The sequence below is a fragment of the Acipenser ruthenus genome, chromosome 4 (assembly GCF_902713425.1).
Source record: "Acipenser ruthenus chromosome 4, fAciRut3.2 maternal haplotype, whole genome shotgun sequence".
Taxonomy (NCBI): Eukaryota; Metazoa; Chordata; class Actinopteri; order Acipenseriformes; family Acipenseridae; genus Acipenser; species Acipenser ruthenus.
The window spans coordinates 8,143,154-8,166,158 of record NC_081192.1 but is presented as its reverse complement, the minus strand read 5'-3'; the positions used below and the strand labels follow the sequence as shown (position 1 = coordinate 8,166,158).

At 38.5% G+C, this 23,005-nt stretch overlaps 1 protein-coding gene across 9 annotated transcripts in view; it reads right to left on the bottom strand.

Annotated features, from left to right (window-relative positions):
- The window catches only part of hycc1 (hyccin PI4KA lipid kinase complex subunit 1), a 42,176-nt gene extending 22,345 nt beyond the window's left edge, over positions 1–19,831 (bottom strand). The window contains exons 1-2 of one of the 9 annotated variants that reach the window (XM_034000650.2): positions 19,579–19,831; positions 14,506–14,680 (exon numbers count right to left, since the gene is read on the bottom strand). The gene's annotated coding sequence lies outside the window, so the exon portion shown is untranslated. Of the gene's footprint in view, positions 1–174; positions 437–4,217; positions 4,437–9,495; positions 9,649–14,505; positions 14,743–19,578 lie in introns of those variants that run through there. The other 8 variants (XM_034000646.2, XM_034000645.2, XM_059021925.1 and 5 more) reach the window with 8 other exon arrangements.
- Between the last annotated feature and the right edge of the window lie 3,174 nt (positions 19,832–23,005).

Here is a 23,005-nt window from a genome sequence, read left to right as displayed (position 1 = left end):
GTTATGCTTTGTGTACAGACCCAAGCTTCAACTTTAATACAACAGACAAACAAATCCATTGCGGTGTGAGTATTTTGCCAATTTCGCTTTATTGACTAAAAAAAACAGTATTATTTAACTTCTCTAACTAAAGCTCTAAGAAAAATGTATTAATAAAATCAATACCCTACTTACACGGATCCGAAATCTCTGACACTGATATCATCCCTCCAACTCAGCAGCCCAGCAAAAAGCTTCACTGAAATGATCCGTCTCTACTGCTGCTGAAGATGCCGGTATTCCTTCCTACCCAGACCCTGCAGGGCCGGTGTCTAGGGTTTGATTCAGCTCCTACTCACTTTGGCTCCCTTGCAGCTGCCCAGGGTATGAATCTACTGCAAATTCAGACAGTGTATTTTTTAACTGCCATCATATTATTATTAGCTAAATCAATCAGTCAATTCAGCCCCTCCATAATGGGGAACAAAGGTGGAAAAGAACAAAATTACAAGATATTCAGCCCCTCCACACCTCTTCTCCACTGTGACCGACTGCTTGGATTGTCATATAGATTTATCCTGCTTTTCTTCTTGCCACCCCCACTCCCCACCTGTTCCTGCTGCTCCTTCTCTCTCGCTACAGCTTCAAGAACCGGTCCTTCCTCCATTTCTCAACCTCTGCGATTCTTTCTGTCAATCAGGACCTGCTATGTGAAGAGATATAGGACTCATTCATTGTTCATTGTTGGAATTTCCTTTAGATACAGCAGATTCCTCCATTCCATCCAATTCTGCCTGTCTTCTTACGGGAACTGCTCTCCCTCCTCAACCATTTTAATGTATCACCTGCCTTGGGCAGGACATTCATCTCCCTCTTGCTGACCCCACTAGCAGAGGGCTGCCGTGCCAGCCCCACCCCCCTCCATCACAACATGCGAAACTTTCCAGTGGAGGACTCTCCCTCGCAGAGCGTGCTTGCTTCTTCCTGCATATAGACGCCTCCTCAGTAGGCATCAGCAGCTAACTCTACAACCAGTTGGTTCCTCCTTCAGGGAATCTTCTCCCTTATCGACAGTCTTCTCCTTTTCCTTCTCACTCCATCAATGCAATCGGCCGAGGGCTAAAGGCCTCAGTAATCCAAACATTTTGGACTCGCTCATTGAAGCCCTCTGCTGGATCCCGCTCAACTACTCTTACATCCCCTTCCTCTACTCAATGACTTCCTCCTATCCCCCACCCCCCTCTCTACCCCAGCAGAATCCCTCTTTCAGCTCCAGACCCTTCTACACCCTCGACTTCTCGGCATCGCACTGGTCACGCACTGCTTGATGGTCCCTCTTCCCGAAAAGCTGGACTGTATCCCCCTCATCTCTTCATTCCAGGTCATCCCAGACATTAATATGTGGTCCCCCTGCAACATTGGAATGGCCTATCCATGTTCTATGAGGACTTATTTTCCACCCCCACGACCTCTCCCACCATACTGATGCCACCTCCATTGGCTTCTACTATTCTACAACCAATCGTTTTCCAGGTTCTGCCCCCCTGAAATTCAATTTCTTCCACCACAGCTCAAATCTGCAGCTCTCCATGAGATCTACAGTACCCCTTTGTGGTCGCAGCTCAACAGCGGACCCATTCCTGGCAGAGGAAATCAATCCTGTTTTCTGCGAGAAACTACAGTTAATACAAAGCTACGGTTAATATCAAAAAAGCACTGTCTTCTTCCTCGTGCATCATGCAACTCCTGCACCATCTCGTGCTGTTGTACCATCTGCTTCCACAGATTCTCCCTTTGACATGTGTCTCCAAAATGCCAATGACTTTAAGCAACTCAAGCAATTCTACCTCAACTCCGTGGTTTCTTCAGTCAGCAATCGTCAAGATGAGCTTGAAAAAAGAAACGGAACACTCACCTGGTACCATCGCCCCTTTCCTCACACCAGCCACACCACTTCCACCGTTCCCATTGCGCCTGCCCCATTATTGAAGTTTTCCCAGTTCAGGCACCTGGTTCCTTCCGCTCATCTTTCCCCCCTGCCTATTCCCCCGTTCAGCAATTAATATTTAATTAAATTCTTCCCTGCACAATCTACTCACTTCCGACCAAAATTACATGGCCATTCCCCACATGCCTTCCACCCGCTCTTCCATGATGTGCTGGTCCGCCTTCACCACCTTCTACAATCAAAACACCCTCTCTTCCTACATGACGGGCTGGTCCGCCTTCACCACCTTCTACAATCAAAACACCCTCTCTTCCTACATGACGGGCTGGTCTGCCTTCACCACCTTCTACAATCAAAACACCCTCTCTTCCTACATGACGGGCTGGTCCGCCTTCACCACCTTCTACAATCAAAACACCCTCTCTTCCTACATGACGGGCTGGTCCGCCTTCTACAATCAAAACACCCTCTCTTCGTACATGACGGGCTGGTCCGCCTTCTACAATCAAAACACCCTCTCTTCCTACATGACGGGCTGGTCCGCCTTCTACAATCAAAACACCCTCTCTTCGTACATGACGGGCTGGCCTGCCTTTTTCCTAAATCAAAGTCTTAATAATCCTCAGGAGCTTCCATTGAAATTGTCATATTTTAGATAATCCTCACGCAAACAACAGCGTTTGCTGGTCTGCACTCTGTTCTGACAGCTAAAACCCTGTTCTGCTGGTACACAAGATACAGGTATCGTAATTGCTGCAAGTTTTGCAAAAGCAAGAAAGATGTTGGAATAGTTCTCAATAAAAATCCTGCAGGCCTCATTCATGGTCTTAAAACTATGATTTTTGAGCATGTGTTTTACTTGACACTCAGCCAAGAATTTGGACAACAGGTAAAATACTCGGATACAGATGTCTCTCTAATACCAGGGATGTGCGCAGTGCTACTGAGACCTCCGCTGCTTTTTTTTTATGAAAGAGGATGCAGGGAGCAGTGGAACCATTTTTACACATTGCATTGCATAAAACTATTTTGTAATATAAACAAAATTACTGGACAGGGATGAAAAAGGGGAAATGTGGTCTTTTACATCTGTGTTTTAGAAACGCACTGCTGTTATTTTTTTGTGTTTTGTTAAAATGTCCTGCTTATGCAACACAGAATTCTGTGTAAACATGACCTCTGAAATGCGGGGTCAAATTTATGTACTATTTATTTCGGGAATAAACAAAGCAATGTTTAACTTGAACTGCCATTTGGCATAATTTGTTTTGTAGTTAATTCACTTGGGTAAAGTAAGGCCTACACAACGTATTCTTTATTCCTGGGATATTTTTCTACTTTGGCGTGTTACTGTAACGTCTTGCTGTAAAACTCAGGCACACACACGGGCCACGCCCCCCCTGCCCCTGCTGCTATGCTGTCTCTGCCTGTGTTCTGAGCAATATAATGGCTTTTATTACTTTTGAAAACGAACAAATATTTAAATTATGAGTGAATATCCAAACATGAAAATCCTGTGTTCGTCCCAGCACTATTTATCTGTATGGCTTCATATTGATGTTTTAACATGTTCACTCAGTTTAAAAATGTAATATTAAAATATAAGTAACGTAATTAATTTGCAGCCAGTGCGATACCTCGAAAGAAATGTACTGAGCCGATAAAGAACCTTGTAGAACACACTCGTGGTTGTACAGTAGTTCCAAGTAACATTGCAGTTAAAATGGAAGGCTCTTTTTTAATGCCTACCCCATTACCATTAAAGATTGTACAGTATTGATCGAGATTAACCATGACTTCAAGGTAATGTTGCATTTTACTCCCTGAAAATACATTTTACTCTCTGTGTTAAAATTAGAGGATAAGTTACTCCCAGACCGAAAACCTTATCTGGAGCACTGCAATAAACAAATGACTTTCCATCTTATGCAAAGTAGTACAGCATCAACAGTGCAGTACTACAGCTGTTTGCAACTGGTTTTAGGATTGTTGCAGCATACTGTACAGTACCAGAACTGTGAATCCAGTGTGTTCAGAAAGACCTCTTCATTCATACATATAAATACATGAGGTTGTAAAATAAAACAAAACCATTAATAAGAGAGGTTAAACATTGGTTACTTAATAGGGTTCCTATACTCACATTTCACAGGTAAACAAATAAAAGTACAGGTATTTCTGCTGTAAAGAAAAAAAAAACTGACACGTTCATATTGTCAAAAAACTACAAATCCCAAAACTGAAAAGTGGCACACAGTCACAACTGGAAAAAAAAAAGATCAAGACTTACAGCAAAAGTATCTGGCAGCTATCAGTGTAGCACAAATCTGTGAGAAGGCTAGAAAAGCCTGTCATTCCTCATTTGAGGAGTAGAATACTTTGTCTGTTTCCCAGAGTTGCGAAAGATTGTTTAATCCAAAAGGGTTAGTCCAGACAGACTGTGATGCCAACCACCGATCAGATCAGAATGAAAAATGCAGTTTGTGTCAGTATGTGGTGGAGATCCGGTAGTGAGCACACATCCAATCGCTGCTTGTGAAAGCATTATCCGACCAATCTTGCTTAGCAGAGCACTTGGCTTCTCCTACATATCAAACAGCCACACCCCTTCCCAGAGTGATTCACTCACTGGCCTAATGTAGCAATAAGCTCTCAAAAATACCATCTATTGCAGCTGATATTGGCCAAGTACAGATTCCATGTTGATGTAATACAGTATAGTGTGCCTAGAGTATGTGGCTACAATTACTATTTCCCAACACACAAGGCCAGTCACTTTCAATAAAACTGTTCAAGCCCGGTAACTGCTTAAAAGTAAATCAAAATGTATGTATAGTACTACAGTCTACTCTTGTTATTAAAAGGGTCATAAAGCTTGACTGGCATTACTGTATTGAATTCTAAAATAGTTTTTCACAGAAAACAGAGTAACTGTATATTACATACAACAGAAAACAAAAGAATAAAAATGCAGCTAAACAAATGTTTATACTTCTGCGGATACAATAAAGGTGGAGTGATACGATTTTTCCTGTGAAGAATCACTCCGCAGTAGAGTTACTGTTGCTGAAGAAAATGCAGACACTGTACAGCTATGGCCAAAAGTTTTGAATCGCTCTACAGAATTAACTAATTCTGCTTCATAAAGTCGAATGAAACCTGCTGGATAATGTTATGCTAACATATTGAATTACATACCACTTTGTAGTTCTCCATATTATGGCTTCTGGTAGACTTTTGCGATATCATTTTGTAGTTTCTTTGATTGCCTGATGTTAAATAAAACATCAATTTTTAAATGTCTCAATCCTAAAATTCTAGGTGATGCAAATCTTTTGGCCATAGCTGTATATCCTGCTACAGTATCTCCTACTTTTCGATATTCATTTGCATTACAGGATGCAAATTAGCTGTTTGCATGTTACTTGTGCCATGTTAAGATTTAAAAATAAAAGGTACTGAATAGAAGCCACTAAACACACGTAATTTGTTTCTTACTTTATGCTTGGGTTTTTATTTTTATTTATATGAGCAAATCAGAGCCCATAAACAGTTGTTTCCAATTGACTCATAAGAGTCAGAGGCAATTCTCATACATGGTTTATGGTGTACAGTATACATATACTGTACACCATGTCGGAAAACCAGCACATTTAGTATGCAAATCCATTTCTCTACAGTACTGTGCATTGCTACGGTCGTTGTGTTAACAATCTCCTGTTTCCTAAAGTATGCAAATCATTACAGTTCTCTTTTCCTCCCACTGGTTTCTTTCTTTGACTTAATCCTGATCTTCATGTGGGATTCACAAGAGCTCTTTAATGTTAATCTTCAAGAGATTATAGTGTCCCCATGCTCCAGATATCCCCGTACCAGAGGCAGACTTGTTTTGATTCTCTGACTCCAATCACAGTGGCAGTCTGAGGAGGAGACTGGGCATTTCAGATGATCATTCTCATAGACGGGTACTTGTTCCTGATTTTAAAATCTCTCTGTGGGCTCAAAGAGATGCTCTTTTTATCCGAGCAGCACTTTGAAACCATGACTAATGTTGTGTATGTAGGGCCGACAGTACATCCACAATGACTGATTATGAAACAGTATGAAGGGCACTAAACATGGCTTGTATGGTAAGTTAATACAACAATACAAGGTAGAACTAAAGCACTCACTCCCTGAAATCTGGAAAACCTGTTTTACCTGCTTTTTAGGGCTTGTTAATATTGTGAACAGGCAATACTGAAACATTCATGGGTCTTTTCACACATGGTTTGTTTTCAAATAAACTAAGTGTGGTTCGTTTGGCAGAGAAAAGAGAAGATTAAAATAACTCAAGATTTTTTTTTTTATTATTTTTTTTTTTAAACACGCCATGCTCAAAATAAAGTGCACAAGCAAACCAAGAGTTAGGCAGCTAGTACTGTAGGTCAATTACAGGAATGTCTCTTATGCAGGGGTTCCAAAACTGAACTGTGAGGCTGTTACAAAGAAACTGGCATGAAAGGGTGTATTTTTATTTTTTTTTTGCACAGTATTCCTGAACAAACTGGCAGCCAATGTATACCACAGACCACAGATCAAAAGACCAGAGTCTCCATACAAATGTAAAGTTCCAAGCTGAAATGGTATGCTGGATAAACCAGGAGAAAAGCTTTCATCTGATATACACACAACATCAGACACGTGTGACCTTTCAAGCAGTTGGAATATTAAGTCAGAAGCCAGTTGTGTGATTTTTTTCCATTTTTTTTTTTTTTACAACTGCTATTTTTAATTGAAACATTATGTTTACATAGGGTAATTGAATAGTCTTACTGGGCCTAATCAACTTCCCCAAGTTTCAAATTCTGGGGTGGGTGCAACTGTCAGATTTAATTATTCCTTCAAATGCTAATGCAATGAAAAAGAAGTCACGGTTTAAAAAATATATTTTTCTGAAGTGAAGTAGAGTACTGTACACTAGACAAGGAATTACCCTATAGCACATTACTAACAATGTAGAGCAGGACAAATAATGAAGTACTGGAATCTTAGAACAACTACTATTAATGTGAGACACCAACACATTGGGTATTTAGATTTTTATAAGTATTCTGATAAGCCTTAAAAGCTCATTCTACCTGAATAATCAACCACCTCACAGCCCCAATGAAGTCTTTAGCATCAGTTTCAATCGAAGACAACTGGCAACAAGAAATGTAAGAATAAGGGCATTAATTTGTGGAGGACGCTGTGTGGATCAGTGGTTAAAGAAACGGGCTTCTAACCAGAAGATCCCCGGTTCAAATGCCACCTCAACCACTGACTCATTGTGTGACCCTGAACAAGTCACTTAACCTCCTTGTGCTCTGTCTTTCAGGTGAGACGTAGTTGTAAGTGACTCTGCAGCTGATGCATAGTTCACACACCCTAGTCTCTGTAAGTCGCCTTGGATAAAGGCGTCTGCTAAATAAACAAATAATAAAAAATAAATAAATAAATTTGCTTTGTCATTTGCTTTTAAGAAAACAAATTCCTCTCCAGGCTGTTCACGGATGACTCACACATTTTCCATTGCAAGCGATATTCTCAGCTCTTCCACCCTGTCACATCATGTGGAGGAGACTGTTCAAGCAGCAAATCTTTCAGCTGGACAGTCTGATGCATTAGATCCATAGCAAGGATCCTTCAGTAAATGACATTACATAAAACTACTATAATCACATTTCAGAGGCTACCTTCTTAGTAAATGCATCTTTCTATATCTTTCATTTAAAAAAATAAACAAATATGAGAGTGTTGCATTGTACTGTAGGCTTAAAACTTGTACGGGTTTGTTGATGGATTCATCACCATGGGTTGACATTTCCTCTTCACCAAACCACAGTGAAGCAAATTCATTTTTTTCACTCACTCTTGGCTTCTTCAGTAGCTATGCTTGTCTCTTTGAAATAAAACATGATTGGAATTTATCTGGCTGTAAAAAACATTGTGAAAGGCTTATGTGCAGTAGCACATTTGTGTGGCAAACTTTAGTTTTTTTTTTTATCTTCAATAGCCTGTTATTGGTAAATAGTTAGGCTTTGTACTTTTTGTCTGTCTTTTTTGACCTCTTCAATCTTATTTCAACTGTACAAGCTGCACAACAACTGCTTTCTTATAAGTACTGCAGAGCTGCAGGGGTGTTGGAGGAGAAATAAACTATGTGAAGATACATTAAAATGTGTGAATTAGTCTTCATACAGACACCTAACCCGACAATGTAGGGCATCTCCAGCGAAGGGTATCAATCACAGTGTGTTCCATAGCTTGTTCTAGGACAATTTTATTTTTTTTCACATGCCATGGTGGTGACTAAAGCTAGCTAGTTGATCCCAGGGGTCCAATTTCTACACAGTATTTTAAAAAGGGAAACAGGTGCCTCCATCAGTGTTAGCCCATGAGTGACAGGAACAGAAAGCGTACTTTGCCTACAGTAAGAATGTGCTACTTTGTACAATATGGAGTGTACTATAAAACAGCTTTGACTACATTTCATATCTGACACCTTAAAAAGGTAACATTAAAATACATCTAAGAAATTAGACCCACTAAATGTGTAATTAATTGTGTGTGTGTGTGTGTATATATATATATATATATATATATATATATATATATATATATATAATACATTATGGGTAATTGGGATACAGTTACACTGCACTGATGAGCCCCAACAGGGCGAAACATATATGCAATTGCTGTGCTAACTTTTAAAACGCTGTGAATATAAAGCTTTTTGGTGACTTTCACGTGATGTGATTGGCTCTTGTAATGCTGAAATTTACATATCCAGATTACCCATAATTCTATTTACTGCTTTCTCCCACCTTAACTTGGAAGCCACTTTATATAGAAATATATAAAACTTTTTCTGTGTACAACAAGAAAAGTCTAGCCCCTTCTGTAGCTTCCTGTTTTCTTGATGTTAAATCCTCAAATTTACTACGACGCTCGGTTTAGAATATTGATAATTAATTGTGCAAAAGTACAACCCCATTGTGATGTAACAATGGCTATAACCCCCCCCCCCAACAAAAAAAAGACAGCTACAGCTATCAAGAGCAGTAAACTCTCTATCCACATGCACAAGGGCATTGCACACTCTACATATTCAATCAACGTTATACAGTGGTGAAGAAAATGAGAACACATATCATATCACAGTGTGTTTTCCTTCTGCATATTCGAGCCTAATTTAAAAGCATGGGTTATCTCAACTGAAGGGACTAAATTATTTACAGAAAGAGGTTCTGTTGCCATCTTTTTTAATTATCATATTAATAAAGTATTGTTAATATACACACGGACACAACACTAATATATTTCCATTATTGAAATCCTATTTTTACAGCACTGTAACCGTACCAATCAAATTCAACCACCCAAATCACAAAACTTCAAGACTTTTAGCTTAATTTATTTTTGTACATGCCTGAGAAATGAGATGCTACAATGATAAATTATTTCGTTGAAATGCGAAGAGTTTAGGCTCGGACTCATTTGTTCTAATAGATTAGTCACTGGCAGTATTTTCCAAACTCTACCTGGATTACTGCTGTTAAAGCTGCAGTGCCGCCCCATGTTCTTTTCAGCCTCACATGTTGGTGTGTGTCCTGCGTAGTCTTGCTTTTTCAGAAAGCTGATTTACTCTTTTGCTTATACTGTGCTTGCATTCCCCAAAGACAGTTTTGCCCCCCACATTATAACATGCTTTCCCCTCAGTCACTGTTATCATTGTGACAGAAATAGACATGACTGTGCTGCAGTACTACTGCTGTACTTACAGCAGGAAGTTATTTACATCTTCAAGCTCCATTCCTTGTTTTGCAGGGTCCCATGAAATGGTTTTAACTACTTGCTTAGCAGCCTACTCTTGTTTTTTGCTGACTAAACCTAGAAGTTATGGATCGTCATACCAATGTCTTTGTACTCTAACCCCTTACCCAAACAGTATGTTTCTCATTTTACATTCAAGACTCATTTTCTCACAGTCCGTGTGGTCAATTAACATTAACAAACTACCAAAAAAACAGAGATTAAATCTCATAAAGAATTGGATTGAGTTCCATATTTGTTTACTGTATTTTTTGTTGTTCCTTCGACTAGTGCCGTTGCTACTTTTCCAATATTTCCTCGACACTGATTACACTGCATAGTGCTTGTCATTCATTCCAAGAATACCAAGGTCTAAGAATATGCAAATACGATTCCTCTGGGCATCTGCTGTCCAGTGACCTGGCAATAAAGCAGATGGTGGCTGTTAAACATGTATACCACTCACTGCATATTCCTCTTTACATTCATGAAATAGATCAAGATCAGTTGCAATCACAGTATCATGTCTGGGATACAGTAAACTGGTCTTCTTTTTTAATAAAGACTGGAGCAGAGCAAATGTCCCCACCTCATTCCCTCTTGTCACATTCAACAGGATACAAATATTAGGAATTGCTTACTTGTACGTCCTTGCCTCGTATTTTCTCAGCCCCCCCCCCCCCCCGGGTTGGAGACCCATGGCCTAGTTTATCATTGTGCTTTTGTTATTTTCACTCGTTTAACAGAGTTGTCCTGACAGATTTTCTTTTCAGCATAAAATACCCAGTAGAGAGTGTACACCGATAGCAAGTCCATCATTTAAAATCTCCTTGATTTGTAGCAAAAAATAACAATTACGTTAAACCCAGTCTTTGATTAGTTGTTTTCTCTTTATTAGGATGCTGATTTTGCAGACGGCTTAACAACTACTAATTAACATTTAAAGGAAGGTAGAGATTTGGACAATATAAACCAAAAAGTTCAAGTCCTAAGCATAGATCAGTTGCATTTTATCAGATACTGTATCTTTTGGCACTGCTATATATATATATATATATATATATATATATATATATATATATATATATATATATATATATATAGTGGTTTGCAGAACTATTCACCCCCTACTAATAATGTCACATTTTGTTGAATTACAAGTAATGTGTGCACAGTTTTTCAAACTAACTTTTTTTATTCAAAGCTGTAGTGGTTAAACTCAACACTGTTATATGAGGAGGAGGTTAAATGTCAGCAATTGGTGATTTGCATACAGTATCCCAGGCAATGATTCTTTCCTACAGGTAACATACTGTACATTTACTCTACATTAGTCAACAGTATACACTTTAACAGGCTGAATTGTATGTACAGTATACAACAATGATGTTGTTCCAATATTGAGAAACGTTAGCATCATTTCCCTCTCTTCTCTCCATGTGGCCCATCTCCTTGCTTGCAGGCTGGGTGTTGTTTTGTCAGCTCTCCTACTGGTTTTGTAGAACGAGACATTTGTATGCACGTCACTTGGAAGTAGGAAACCTGTCCATTTCACAAAACAATCACAAATGCATTTGCAGTTACATTCAGATTTTGTTCTGTACTGAAGTGACAATATTTCAAAATGTTATTGTCTTTCATGATGCACATTGGAAACAGCAATGATGTGCCCCAATTATGGGTATAACACCGCTGCAGTCCACACTGTGCAGTTCTAATGAAAAAGGTTTGCTGGCTGTCAGTCTTACATTAAATATGCATATTAAGGAGACGGAGAACGGCACTATTAAATACAGCTATGTAATTTGTTCAGACTAATGGTGCTATTTAAATGGAAACCTCAAGAAGAAATCAATACAGTATCAACACAACACAGTGTAGGCTATTTCTTCTTCTTCAAAAAAAAAATTGAGGACCTACAGTCATCCCAATTGCTGAAGGATTAATCTGGAGTCTTACAGTAAAGCACATAAAGACATAGTTAGTGATCCCCATTTACAACATGGTTCAATAATATGGAGTGTTTTGATCAAGGCCTATATATTTTCAGTTTCCATGACACCCAAATCCAGCGACTGTAGCCTCCACTGACAGTACACCACAAATCTACTGTATGTAGATGAAGGCCCTTACATGATACTTTCAATTATTTTTATTAATAATAATAATAATAATAATAATAATAATAATAATAATAATAATAATATGTATTTTCATTTCTAAAATACAGCAACAAACCTCTTCTGTTCATGGCATCTGCACAGTAAAAATAAGCAGAGCTTGGCCTTTAAAAAGGCCTGTTGATTGGCAGATTTGTTTCAGCAATTCAATCTCTCAGGGACACAATCTTGAGAGGAAAAGTTCTCATGATGCTTACTGAAGTGTTACAGGTCATTAACTAATTATTTTATACAGGAAACAGATACATACTGCTGTGAAGGCATACAGTGATATTGATCTCAACGTGTCAAAGCCAAATAGTGAAGAGGCGCTGTATGACAGCAGTGACTGTGTATCACTGTTGTTTTACGCCTTAAATCTTAGAATGGTGAAATGATTTATCTTGTAAATAGTAGGGATGTGCTTTTGGTACATTTTTACAAACATTTAAATGCTATGCAGTGTCAGCATTTAAACATTTAAACCATATCCACACACACACACACACACACACACACACACACACACACACACACACACACTTACTTTATATTACATTCTGATGTATTCCGACAGCCCCGGTTAGTATTTTCTTTTTTTTTTTTTTACCCCGGTTTTCTCCCCAATTTAGCATGCCCAATTATTATCTGTATCCCTGGCTCACTGCTCGCAACCCCCCCGCCGACTCGGGAAACGGAGGCTGGAACACGCGTCCTCCCAAACGTGCTCCTGCCAAGCCGTCATTTTTCGCACTGCAGATCCACAGCAATGCCACCAGACCTATAGTGCCGGAGGACAACACAGATCTGGCGGCTCCACTGCAGAACCACAGGCGCCCTATCGGCCAGAGGGGTCGCTGATGCGCGGTGAGCCATGGATTCCCCTGCCGACCTAAGCCCTCCCTACCCGGGCAGCGCTCAGCCAATTGTACGCCGCCCTCTAGGAACTCCCGGTCACGGTCGGCTGTGACATAGCCTGGATTCGAACCTGTGATCTCCAGACTATAGGGCACATCCTGCACTCCGCACGGAGCGCCTTTACTGGATGCGCCACTCGGGAGCCCCCGGTTAGTATTTTCTAAGCAAAGAAACCCTAAACAAGCAAATAATGTTTTAACATCGAAAGACCTAACTAGACAGTAAAAAATAAAATAAAAACACGGAAACACCAAAGTATACATTGAAATGTTTCTATTTAAAATGTCCTCTTCAATCAAACTATGGTTGTAATTAAATTTGTCAGTGGGTGTAGAACTATATACATATTCAAGACATTTTCAGACAGTATAATGTTTTTAGAATAGTTTGTTTTTTAAAAGGTCAATTTAACAAAATAAAACAACAGGAACCTATTCCGTTTTTTTGTTTTTTTTATAAGTACCTGTCACAAAGACGGCCAGAGTGGGTGGCGTCAGACCAGAAGCAGGAAGGAATACAGAGAGACTTGGGGTTTTGGTATAGCTGAGCGCGTGATCGGCACTTGTAGCCAAAATAAACAGACAGACAAAACGGACTCACACTAAACAAACGGTGGATGCACAGACAAACAAACAAACACGGTGAGTGAAAACACTATTTTTACGTTACGTTCTTTTACTTTATTTCTCCTCCTCTCTCCCGTTCTCCACTCACCGAACACCCAACCCCGACTGACAGAAATGTGCGTCTATATATACTATTGTGCTGGGATTCAATTACTAATTAATTATTCACTTGAATCCCAGCACGTGAATTCATTACGTGCAACCCCGTGCTCACATATTACATTTAACCAGCACGTGAAGTGATTTGTGCCCTCCTCGTGCCTAAATATAAATCTACACTTTTTAAATACACGTGAAACACAGACCCGTTTATATCCCGTGTACCAATCTATACACCAACATTAACATACACACGCATCCATACAACACATAACAAGCAAAATACACACAGATGCACACAGGGGCGGGGCACATTGCCACAGTACCTTTGCCCAAAATGAAATGGTTGTTATTAAAAATATATATTTTTTAAATAAATAAAAGATTAACATGATCAAGCTCTTCAGCAACATCTCCCACTGTACAGTGCTAATGCAAAATGGCTACAGGAAAGCGAAAGCGAGCTGTGCTTACAATTGAAAATAAAGTTGGAAATACTTTCACTACTGGAAAAGGTAATTACCAGGGAAAAAACTGCACAAGATTTGGAACTGGAACTGGAAAGAGCACTGTGATTGATATTAAAAAGTCTGCCTCAGAGATTTAAAAGTAAGCAGTCTTTGATAGTAGGGGTGGGATTTTTTAAATCTATTGCTCGAGTACTTCTTAAGCATTACAATTTCAGAGTACTCGAATCAAATGCCACTCTCCCCTACATACTAATGTACTGTACATAAACCTCCCAAACATTGATACAAGTCCTATTTTAAATGCCAATCTAACACACAATCAAGTAATATATTAGGTAATGAAATATAAGGTTTGCCTTCTTGTGCAGTTAATCGTATATGGTCAAGTATTATTAAATAACGTAACGTATTCAAATTCAGTCACACAAGCGTTATATTAAATTGTTAAAGAGAGATGCCTGGCCTACCTGTTTGAAGTGTATCTCGGAGGTCCTTTACTTTAGTCCAGTAGTTCCAATATACAAACAAAACTAAACATAAACGGTCGTTCGGTCCAAAATCATACAGGAAAATTTCAAGTGAAAAAAGCCATCCGTCTAGTATTGGGAAGATTGGGGAATGTGAAGTCCACTGACAAGAAATCTGTTGGAACACAATGTCCATATTTCCACTTTAAAAAATGGTCTTTAACATTCCAGTCTGCTCTGTAAAAAATCCAAACAAAGAGCAATTCCACATCAATGTGGAAAAAAAATTAAGTCAATAAAGAAAATGAAATCGCAAGTGCAAGCTACAGGTAGTGAACAAAAAAATGGAAACACCTGGGTAAAAGAGGCGCACCAAATATATTGAAAGCAAGGGCATCCACACAGGTGTTTCTTATGAATTAATTAAGCAAATAACATCCCAGCATGCTTAGGCTCATGCATAAAAATGCTGGACAGTCCTGGTTGCCTATAATAATGGCTAGCTGGCTGCAAGAGGAGACCTCAGTGGCTTTGAAAGAGGGGTGATTGTTGGGGCGCGTTTGGCAGGAGCTTCAGTGACCAAGACAGCTCAACTTGCTGATGTTTCACGAGCAACAGTGTCTAAGGTGATGTCGGCATGGAACTCTGAGGGAAAGACATCATCAGCAAAGGGCAACAGTGGGCGGAAGCGCATACTCCAGGATCGTGATATCCGTGCATTAATTCGAAGTGCAAGGCAAAACAGGCGAGCACCTGCAGATCAATTGACTGCAAATTTCAACCTGGTGCGCGAGCAGCCAGTTTCATCAAAAGCAGTCTGCCGAGAACTCCACAGAGTGGGATACCATCGTGGCCCAACGCTCTACTAAGTGACTTTACATTGGTGTTTCCATTTTTTTGTCCACTACCTGTATGTCTGCTTTATACTAGTAAACTATGTTTATATATACCGAGCATCAAAAGAAACTTATCACTATTATAACACACTTATTTTTGGAATAAAAAAGGTATATAAATGATTGCCACTGACGAAATGTTTTTGGTTTCTTTTTAATCACTCGATCATTCATCCTTGACCATGACACGTTTGAGTGACTATGACTGAAGCATATGCACTCAATCACCTAATTAGTGAGACAGTTGAATGGACACTTGATATGGAGTGATATCAGCTGTTGAATTGCAAACTTGAATAAAAGCAATAAAGAAAATCACAGAAAAAAAAAAAAAAAAAGAGCAGCGCCTTCGTGCAATCGGCATGTTGGAGGCTGGACTAGGGCAGTGTACTGTGGCTCGCCGTCTTGGGTGCTCATAGCCATCAATTTCAAACCTGACTAGATGGTATAACCAGACACACTCTGTCAATGACAAGCCACGAACTGGGAGACCAAAGAGTCACAACACCTGCCCAAGATCGGCAGATCATTTTGCAGCATCTTCGTGATATCAATTGTTAATCAGCACAATAAAAAGTCACTGCACCTGCGCTAAAGTTTGTCATTTTTCGATCACATCTAGTGAATTTTATCCAACTATAAGTGATAAGTTTCTTTTGATGCACAAATATAAGTGATACGTTTCTTTTGATGCTCAGTATATAACAAGCCGAGGCTAAAACCCACCTGTGTCAATCTTTCTGTTGCACCAATTAGAAAAAACTATTTGGAGGCAATTGCCAAACCTTATAGGCCTAATATCTGCCCTTACTGTGGCACCAGAGCAGGTGGATACACGACGGACTGACTGTATATGATGATAAATTACTAAAATTAATATGCATTTGGTGAAATGTGTCACAAGACCGATTATACGTCTGGCATATTATTTAACCATTTCTTTGGAGTTTATATGCTTAAACGTTTAAAATTTCCATCCCTAGTAAATAGTACATGATTTAATCACAAACTGAAAAAGCAGTATGCAGTCAGAGACCGATTTGCATTTTGAGTGCTGTTTACAGTAACGCTAACATTCTTTCAATTAGACAGTCAATTCCATACTGATGTCTATTATTTAAGTACTGTTAACTTACTGTTACAGTAGCTGTATATGCTATCATTTTCAGAAGCAAATTGCAGGCACAAAACAAATTATCTTACTCTGGGTTTAGCTCCTGGGAATATAATTTAAATCAGAATATAAAAGAACCTGAAGATCCTTTAAGCTGTTTCAAAGATTGTGAGGCTAGCGAAAGGGCTTTGAAGTATGCCGGTCTCCTAGCATTTTTATCCTGGGTTAGAATCATTTGGGTCTCAGGACAATATCATGTGGTTTACAGTACTAAATAAACAAGATAAGTTCAACGTGTCATCTTTGTCATTGTTGCTTTAGCCTTCTTTTTTAAGTTGTAGATACAAACTTATGTACTACACATTACTGATTTCTACTGTCCTCTGGACTTAAAACTAATCACACGCTACCATATATTAAGGTTTAATTTACTTTAGTTATGACATTCCAGATAATCACCCAGGCAACTAAATGTATTCTTGGAATGCCCATTTCTGTACACAGTAAAAGAATAGAGAAATGAACAGCAGTTATAAGGAACCCATGCACTGTTCTTACATGATTTTGAGACCATTTGACAGCAATTGTGTTTCCTTGATTAGCCAACCATTTCCTGTAAGCTAGCCATGCAGATGTACATTATCCTGAATACACCCCGACTGTAACAGCTGTGGTAAGACAATACATCTATAATTATGAGCTTTTCAAGAATGATGCCAGTCAGGAAATAACTTGAAAGAACCATATTTACTGTAAAAATGTACTGTAAACCACATTATTCCTCTTGAAATGTTGTTTTCCAACTCTAAAACAAATAATTAACGCCTGGTTTCATAGACCCAAATAACATTAATCTTGGACTTACCTAAATAAGGATGCATCGACTGATTTTTTGGGCCAATTCTGATCAATAATTGGCAGATACCGATTATGATACCGACAGTTTGTTCAATATTAATAATATAATTACAAACCATCACTTGAAATTGTAATTTGACACTTGAACATTTATTAAGCTTTAAACTGGCCACATCACACCAACATTTTACTTGGATGTACTTTGATTGGTATACTGCAAGAAGTGAATTTAACAAAACACCAGTAAACCAACAGCATGTGACATATTTACTGAACTTAAAAATATACACTTCACTGATAAGAGGATTTACTAAACAGTGTTATTCAGAGGTCACACTACAACCGGCCTATTATAAAAGCATACATTTATACATCTGCTTTTTAGAAACTGTGTTACATTACTCGTATTGCATTTCTGTTTAACATTTCAAATATGAAATACAGTGTTATTATTATGAAAAACTAGTGCCCTTCTAGAAATAATAAAAAAGACAAGCTTACATAAAAAAAGGTTTTATATTGAAAAATGTTAGTGCATAAATATACTACAACAAAGAAAAGGTAAATAATAATGTGCATCAAACATACTGGTGTCAGACACCTAGCAAAACACAGAAAACGTTAACTATTCAGAATAACTTCTTCCCAAGATCCAAGTATAGATTTGTGTTAAAACTGCAGTTAAAGGTGTAAAAGCTATGTGGACAGTCTATGCTATATCGCTTGCTGTATGCAGGTCTATTTACTACCAGTAACTGATACAAACATTCAAGGAATGCAGATGATGAAGTGTATGAAAAGAACTGGAAAGCCCCAAGCATAGAAACAGTGGTTAAGCATAAACAGGACTTATTTTTATACAGCGTTAACACGACAGTTTGCAACAACAAAAGGTTCCAAACACCTCCGCACCCACTGTGCTACTGCTTGCCTTGCATCAATGCCCAGTTTGCTTCTTTAATGGGGAGACCCACAGGCACATGATGGCAATATTAGAGTGTGGATTGGAGGTGAAAACTCTGACCCCCACATTACACCACAGTATAGCATCAAAGGTTTGAGGCAGAGTTTGAAGTATTGCACTGAAGAAATAAATAAGGTACATTTTAATTGACAGGGTGTGGTTACAATACTTTAATAATGGCAGTGGCCACACCAGTTACTTGGTTAAAATCTATCCAACCCTGTAGCAAAGTGGCTGTACAGTCATCACTTTTGAGACTGCTCACTGCAAAATGGTGCAATCTACAGTACTGTCTTACTAATCATGACTGCAACTGTACTGGTACTGTATCAAGTGTAGGCCTAACTTTATATTCTACACATAGGTCTCTCCAGACAAGCACTGCAAATCATAAACACAACAGAAAGTTAAACGTGCCATTTTCTGGGTTTCTTTCATTTTCAATTTATATGCAAAGAACCCTATACCATATTTTCTGTGCCTGTGGCCTGAATGTTATTATTCGGACAGTTTTGTATTTAGAGAAATGACAGTTACTTCGAATCTGTGTAGAACAAATTATACCATAGGAAGCAACAATCAAAAGTCAAGCCACCTTTATCTGTGTCTATCACATGTGTCCACGGTTACGAATATTGACTGATCAAGCAAGTACCACTTTTTATTCATAATTCTACACCGTGCATGAACACTCGTTTACACACTATACGACAGGAAGTTACTAAAATACTTTACAATGTTTACAAAATTAGTAATTCGAGATTTTAATAATAATTAAAATATAATGGAAATGCAATGTACTGCTATGCAATGCGCCAAAGCCCCCGATATATTAATAATGCAGGTAGAATGTAAGATAAGAAACCAGCTTTTCTAAATGTAGATATTCTCATTCTCATTCTCTCATTCTCTCTCTCTCTCTCTCGTGTATGTATATATATATATATATATATATATATATATATATAGTACAGTGAATATAACATCAACCAAGTGCCGTAAATAACACATCAAAAACTTTTTCACTATATACGCCTCTGCAAAAAGAATCAAAACAAAAAATATATAATTTCTTCCATGACCACAAACAAAATAATGACATCTACTGACTGTGTAAAGTTATATTCATTTTTATATATTTTAGCTTTTCTAGTGTAGATACTTTTTTTTTTTTTATTAATAAATAAAAAGTGAACGGTAGAAACTACCGGTAGTTTGCGTGCAACTAGGACCGTACATACCTTACCACCATTTATGTTTCCAGCTCCTTTATTTCTCCCTCTTTTCTTTTGTCCCTTTTAGGTGCTGTAAACTATTCCTTAAATTAAATTAATTATTAAACACCATCGATTCCCCCATCTTCATCACTATCACAACGCAGACAAGCCTGCTGTCTGCCAGGACTACAGATGGAGTGGCAGTTTCTCAAAGCCAATACAAGCAGCGCACAGGGGCTGTCGACAAACGGGAGCCAATCCATCCAGATCAAGGGGCGGACTAAACATTTTTCCACGAGCGAGGTAGGTTGCTCCTTTCTGAATAAAGCGTCCAAAAACTGAATGGGCGGACTTTGTGTGATGTCATTGTTTTTTGAATGTTGTTTTTTTTTCCTTCAGATCCATGACTTTTGACAGGTAGGTTTCCTATGGGCACGTGTGCTGAGGAGAACTGCAGTTTGAGTTTTTGTCCACAGTTGTTTATATGTGTTTTTTGTGTAAAAATATGTTTAATTTTATTATTAAATATAGGTGATAAATAGCATAAAACAGCCTTGACCATGTTCATTTCCACTACAGAACAAGCACGTAATCCTTCGTACATGCATCAGATCTTTGCTGGTTATAATAATTTATTTTGGAGTGCGGTAAATTACTGACAAATCAATGATTTAACATGTTATTCAGCATGAGCAGTTCAATTGCTTCTAAATATCAAACTTATGGTATAAATAAATTATACCTAAACAATTACTGTTCCAGAGGGTTTATTATTATTATTTATTATTATTATTATTATTATTATTATTATTATTATTATTTTAAACAAACACACACATATTTCAAAATATATTCACTCATATTTGTTTAGAGCTTGTTAATGAAAATGTTTTGTGAGTACAAACATACAGTTTTCATTCACAATGCTAATGTGTTTTTGTTAATGGTACATGTTCACTCACCCATAAGTTTTTGGTACAGCAAACTGAATACTAATTTGATCCCTCCAGGAAAATTACTGTAGTAGACATCCCAGTTCTTGTGACATATATAAAAATAAAAACAAGCTCAGTTATGTTTTAGTTTATCTAGTCTAAGCAATATACATGTTTATTCTACATCAATTGGCAGTCTCTTGCAATTATGTTTTTTGCAAGCCATGATTATTTAATCATGTTTTATTAATTATATCCTTAGAATGTCTTTTTGTTGCAAATAAAGGCTTAAATACAAATAATTAGCACGGTATATATATTATTAATTAGGTTAGTGTTAGTAAACCTTTTAGATCTAGAATACCAAGGCTGGAAGGATGTAATTGGTGCGTACATTAATGTTTTTTCCGCTTTGAAGGTGGAATAAAAAAGAATTGGAATAAATGTGAGAAAAAAACATGATATATATATATTATACACACACACACACAGAGTGTTATATATATGAAGGGTAATATAATGAAAATCTACATGTATTACAATACACTGGTATACCAAAAAAAGTGGCATGTAGGGCTACCATGCACAGCTAGGGCTATAATATTTATTATTATTACTATTATTATTTATTTATTTCTTCACAGATGCCCTTATCCAGGCTGACTTACAGTTGTTACAAAATATCACATTATAGAATATCACAGCAGAGCAGTTAAAGTACAGTAAAATCAGTACAAAATAAGGTCAATTTCAAATAAGAGCTAAATGAGGAATACAGTAAATAATTACATTTATGAGCGAGTTTGACTAAGCAGTTAAACGTATAGTAAAAATATTTGCTTATACAAGTAAAGTCCATTAAGAGCACATAGTAAGTACAATACATGTATACGAACGATTTCAAATAAGTGCAATTACAAAAAACGTGAATACGGATACCACAACCTATAAAATCAAGTACAAGATACAGGAAATAGTTATAATTAAGAGCAGTTGTAGAATATGGCAAGGTATGGAGCAGTTCAGTGCAATTAAAAGCTGATGCAAGTACTGGTTCAATTGGGTGCCATATAGTCCAGTATAGTTGAGAGTTGTGAGGTTTACAGTTGCTGTCTGAACAGGTGTGTCTTGAGGAGGCGCCGGAAGGTGGTCAGGGACTGAGCAGTCCTGATATCCGTGGGTAGGTCATTCCACCACTGAGGGGCAAGGTTGGAGAAGCAGGGGAGCGGAGGGGGGGTACAGCTAATCTGCCAGTGGTGGAGGGGCGAGAAGGGGTGTAGGGAGAAATGATAGTCTGGAGATACCAGAAGAAAGGTTGAGACAGTGATAGGTGAGTACAAGAGTTTTGAATTGGATGCGAGCAGCGATAGGGAGCCAGTGGAGGGAGGGAAGCAGCGGTGTAGCGTGGGAGAAATGAGGAAGGGAGAAGACAAGGCAGGCAGCAGAGTTTTGGATGAGCTGGAGCAGACGCACAGCAGAGGCAGGGAGGCCGGCCAGGAGGGAGTTGCAGTAGTCAAGGCGGGGCAGTACCAGGCCCTGAACTAGGAGCTGTGTGGAGTAGTCGGTGAGGAAGGGGCAAATTCTGCATATGTTGCTGAGAAAATAGTAACAGGAGTGTGCCAGAGTAGAGATGTGGTGAGAGTAGGAGAGGGAGGAGTCGTGGGTGACACTGAGGTTCTTGGTGAATGAGGAAGGAAAGAGGGATGTGGATTCAAGAGGAATAGAGATAGAGAGATCAGCAGTGGGGGTGGAAGAGGAGGGGGGAAAGGAGGTCTGATTTGGAGAGGTTGAGTTTAAGATGATGCGAGTGCATCCAGGAGGAGATGGCCGAGAAGCAGGTAGAGCTATGGGAGGAGATGTCAGAGTCAGAGGGGGGAAAGGAGAGGAAGATGTGGGCATCATCAGCATAGAAGTGATACGAGAAGCCATGGGAGGAGATGAGGGAGCGGGTGTAAAGAGAAAACAGGGGGGAGGTAATATTAATATTACCTCCTTCCTATAATTATATGACAAGCCTGCAAGATTTACATTATTCTGGAGGGATACATCACCATTCCTCAACAGGAAATTAACCCTTTAAGGACCGGGATCATGTTAACACGATCATACTGAAGTGGGCTTCTAGGACAGTGATCGTGTAAACACGGTTAAAAAAAACTTTGTTTTTTAGACTTGCTGAGAGTAATGAAATGAGTAAGTACTATAGATGTTGATCCCCACAGCTTCTACATTCTGGTGCCCAGCTCTGTATTAGTAGTCAATGAACGTGTTCCCTTCACTGCCTTCGCCCTGTCGGATCCAATTTGGGCCACTAAAGAAGGAATGCAAACGTAGTAGCTAATGCAGATTTCTGTAGTGGATTAAGCACAACCATGGCTATCTGCTTTCACCTATGGATCACATCATGTTTTTGGGGTCTAGACTGCTTTTAAAATGTTCTTTCCTGCTCCTTCCAGTTTTTGCATAAATCTCAGTGGGTGTATAGGTAATATAATTATAACTGAAAATTATATTAT